Raw genomic sequence first — 4,994 nt, 5'->3', positions numbered from 1 at the left:
GTTTTTGTTGTTTTGTAAAAATGTTTCAACATTTGGTTGGTGAAATATTCACATGTGTGCGCATATGCATGTTTGTATGCTTGTGCATTATTTGTTTTTCTTTCGTTTGTGTTTCATTTCTGCGAATTCTCAACTAGTTTGTGTGACTTTTGGTTGAAATACTCTGCGTTGGCCGTTGAAAAGTTAAGACTATACTTCACAGGATCATTTCTGTAGTCAGTCTTCATTTACTTTCTTTGCAAATCGAAAGTATTAGCACCTACGATGAGGAGGTATGTCGTTTTATCTGACAGCGTGAGTTTTATGAACTTCATTTCTAATTTTGTCTTGTGGCATATTAGAAATGATGCTTTCTTCGATGATCGCTCGGTTACAACGGATAAAACGACTTCTGAGTGGTGATTTTAATGAATAAATTCTAAGGTTTTATACAAATAATGATATATAATAATGCAGTCAATAAGTACAGTAGGGCAATTCACAATCTGGTGCAAATGGTCTTGCATATTTTCTATTGCAAATGAGCGTGGCATATTGTTCTTTTTTACACTAACAAAATATACAGCGAAATTGAAATGATAAAATTACATCAAAATCCAATTATCACCTTAGAAAAAAAAATTATTCGAGTTTTTTGCACAAGAAAATGTTTATCAATAATATCATTCAATTGTCAAAGTCTTCGCGGTCATGTTGATGATTTCTCAGATAGAGTGTTTAAACAGTCAAACTTTTGATGTTATCAGAAACATTTATGAACGACAACGAGCCTCCTGTATCCGTACCAAATTTTGATTTCGTTGTAAGATTTCAACGGAATGAAAAAAGGAATTTAGGCGTTGCTATTTATCACAATGAGCAAGACAAATGTCATATCCTCATTCCTCATTTAGATATAAAGGCTCCGTACGCGAGTGATGCTGATGTGACGATATCAACATCAACAAGAATTGGCGATTTGTGTGCAGTAGAATGCAAAATGGACCCTAGCGATAATCATATAGTAAAAAAATTGAATTTAATTGCCATTTATATATAACCAAATTCATCGATGAGAGATATAAAATTGTTCATCGGTAAAGCTTTATTTCCGCTGTCAACTGCAGGTTCGCGAGCTTTTGCAGAAATTATCGGAGAACCAGTAGAGTATAGCGAACAACCGGTACTCCTTGCGGGAGATTTCAATGTAAATTTCTCATTGGCAGAAGCTGAACCATTACTGGCATTCGTCAGAGAGAAATTTTCATTAGAAATGATCAATGGAAGAAATGATCCTACGAGAAATATAGATAAAATAGATGTAAGACATTTCATATCGTATTTTAGTTATCATAATCCAATTGTAAATATTATAGATATCAATCCGTCAGAACCCAGAAATGATAATTGATTTAGACTTTGCTTTATAAAAAGTGCATAATAAATTTATAAAATGTGAATTTAAGAAAATGTTGGTCACTCCACCAGTTTTCTTTCATACTCTCGCTAGTTTTCTTTTATACAAAATGATATGCATTTCTTGGAATATCACTAAGAAGTATAACTTCTTCCGCGCGTAGGGACTCCGCACCAGTTTTTTTGTGACATTTAGCGACTTAACGTCAGAAATAACAGAAGTGACAAAGTATGTTTTACTAAACACACTCGCTGACTAATAACGATATTCAAAGAATATTTGTGCTTTTCGAAATAAGTATTAAAAACAAACAACGGTTATTGCCACTGTTTACTGTTGGCGCGAAAAAACTAGGAGTATTTTTTAGTTAAAAATGAATTATTTTTGGCTATGTTTAGTTTTTGTTCATTAAGGGACGGTCTAAATTTTCAAAAAATCGATTTTTTTGATAGTTCGAAAGTATAGTCCTTTAAGAATATACTGTAAAATTTTTGGAAGGATATTCACATTATTTTAGCTTCTACCGCCGTTTTAGCAGGTAGCGCTATATCTTTATATATATAAATCTTCTGACCGTGTGTTTGTAGTTGAACTGCTCCTAAACGGCTGGACCGATTTCGAAGAAATTTTTTGTGTGTGTTCAAGGAAATTCGAGAATGGTTTAGATTTACAATTTGGTCCACTGGAAAATGGTTTTTAAATTAATTTTTCATTTGTAATTAATCGCTAATTTTGGAATGTTTGACCGATGGATGGCGCTACCATCGCAGTGGTCTAAACCCGAGATATACAGAAATCTTTTTCGAAGCATTGCAAGACTGATGCCATAACCTTGCCATCCGATTTTTGTCTTTCCACTGTTTCTTAATATGCAGTCCACCAGGCTGACAATCGATTGGACTCGATTGATTTCACTGATGCCCAGCCCAAATTCAATAGTATTTTTACAAACTAACACAAGTTGCTTCACCAAAAATGCTACATATATCTTCCTAACTAATAGTTATAATCTAACTAATAGTAATCATATAGATGGTATTAGTGACCTTATATGTATCAGCCAAAGTAAAACGGGGGCGGATCACTCTAGTATATATATATATATATAGACACTCTAAACTTTTAACTCATTTATATCAAAACTACTTTTTTCGGCGTGCTGTTGATGAAAAAAAAACTATCCATCCGAATCACTTGAAATTTTAATATGGTGTTTATAAGATCAATATCTATCGCTGGGACTACGATCAAATTTTAATTTTAAGAACTTCGATCTAAAACTTGTCTAAAAATAGCTGTTTTCAGAATCTGAACTTCAAAAGCGCGAAATTTTTTTAATTTTCAATTTTTTTTTGGTTGTAGTTCCACCAGCGATAGCTGCACTCCTACTGATTAATAATTTATTTGGTTTTTGTGTTTTAGATGTTCTGAAGAGTCAAAATCAACAACGGCACCGGGAGTCAGTTTTTAAGATAGCTTTTTTTGGACGCCATTTTAATATTGTTAAGAAAAATTTTTATTTAATAAAAATATTTATGTACTTTCATAAGTGTATAAATAAACTGTAAAAATTTTAAATTGAATGCTCTGTTTTTAAACCTAAAGAAAATCCAGAAAACATCTTTATTTTGAGTGTTCTAGACTACCGGAACCCTTAATTATACCAAGTTAAACTCTTATTATATAAGCCTTGAGGTTCTATAATAAAATTTTTGTTATTATATTAAAAGACTGCGTTGTAACAAACGCTGTAATATTGATAGAATTGCTGTTTACTTACTGTCGTTTACGGACCATCACACCTAGCGTAGATAGGGAGCCAACTGCATGCCAATTTGACCGTCCAATTACGCCGGCTTCATTCTGCGAACTCCTTTGTAGAGTTGGCACTCCTCTAGCACAAGCCTATGAAAGCTGAACAGGCATACACGCTCTCTATCAGAGGCTTTTCCTTTTGTGGATTATTTCGGAGGAAATTAGGCATTCAGGAAAACCTTTAACGTCTCTTCGCTGTTCGCAATCCACCTCAATAGAGTGAAGTTTTTTGCAAAAACAGCCTTAATTTGTAAGCTCCGATGGAGCTCTCAAGACCTTTCCTGCAGGAGAAGCTGAAAACTTTGACGTACCAATCAGCAGAGCAGATATTAGCGAGTAAGAGAGACGAAAAGGCAGACCGAAGCTAAATGCCCACTGCAGATCCAAATTTTTAATTTAAGGTTCCTATAAAGCGCAATCTACCTAAACTAAGAATACACGAAATTGCGACGAATCCTCCAAGTTCCTAAAAAAGTGGAAAAAGACAAAAATTATAGGTAAAATCTTGCAAAAAGTCTAAGCAAATCCTGAATCACAAATAACTACCACATTGATGTAAAACTATAAATAATCAACAAGAGGAATACATACATTCACAGATTATCTTCAGTGGAACAGCGAAATTTTTCACAAAGTAACACCAATTTCCCAACATAGAGAGACACCTAAATGAAATACCACATACCTACCGAAAGAGAGATACCAGCATCACTACATATCAAATTTAAGGATGCAGATAAACGGTTATCAGCAGAGAAATGTTTTTGAATCATTCAACAATGACAACGCACCAGTCCCAATGGACGTGGAGCGACTTTGTCTGGAAAATATTGAGCACTTGTTAAATGACGGAATACTACAGACAATAATTCCAAATGAAGAACCGAAGACATGGTAAGCTAAAAGGAAAATGGTTATTGACTTCCAAAATTGACGCCCATATAGATTAATACAACAATATTTGAAACAAGTAAGGAAGGGGCTAAGTTCAGGTGTCACTGAACATTTTATACTCTCGCATGATAAAGTATTAATCGAGATAACGTTATTAGCAACTTTATTATGAGAGTAAAAAATGAATTACATGGATTATATGAATAAACTGAAAATATCTGAGAGATTTACCGATATTTTTCGGTGAAAAAATTGACTAGAGTTAGGCACTGAGTTCTTCGTGTTCGATATCAGGGACTTTGAAAAGTTATAGTCCGATCGACAGCTTTTCCACTATCATCATTAGTTCCTAATGTATATACTCGTATTATACAGAGAAGGCACCAGATGGAATTCAAAATAGCGTTATATTGGAAGAAGGCGTGGTTGTGAAACCGATTTCACCCATATTGCGTACATGTCATCAGGGTGTTAAGAAAATATTATATACCGAATTTCATTGAAATCGGTTGATTAATTTCCCTGAGATATGGTTTTGGTCTCTAAGTGGGCGACGCCACGCCCATTTTCAATTTTTAAAAAGCCTGGGTGCAGCTTTTCCTTCTGCCATTTCTTCCGTAAAATTTAGTGTTTCTGACGTTTTTGTTAGTCGGTTAACGCACTTTTAGTGATTTTCAACATAACCTTTGTATGGGAGGTGGGCGTGGTTATTATCCAATTTCTTCCATTTTTGAACTGTATATGGAAATGCCTGAAGGAAACAACTCTATAGAGTTTGGTTGACATAGCTATAGTAGTTTCCGAGATATGTATGTACAAAAACTTAGTAGGGGCGGGGCCACGCCCACTTTTTCCAAATACGTCCAAATTTGCCCCTTTCTAATGCGAT

General features: G+C 34.3%; 1 non-coding gene across 1 annotated transcript; it reads left to right on the top strand.

Annotated features, from left to right (window-relative positions):
• The first annotated feature begins 185 nt into the window (after positions 1–185).
• Positions 186–400, top strand: LOC126767545 (small nucleolar RNA U3). The gene has a single exon (XR_007669118.1). It is a non-coding gene; the product is annotated as a small nucleolar RNA U3 (small nucleolar RNA).
• Positions 401–4,994: the final 4,594 nt, after the last annotated feature.

This window comes from Bactrocera neohumeralis, unplaced genomic scaffold, assembly GCF_024586455.1.
Source record: "Bactrocera neohumeralis isolate Rockhampton unplaced genomic scaffold, APGP_CSIRO_Bneo_wtdbg2-racon-allhic-juicebox.fasta_v2 ctg7724, whole genome shotgun sequence".
NCBI lineage: Eukaryota > Metazoa > Arthropoda > Insecta > Diptera > Tephritidae > Bactrocera > Bactrocera neohumeralis.
This window is presented reverse-complemented; position numbering and strand designations above follow the sequence as displayed.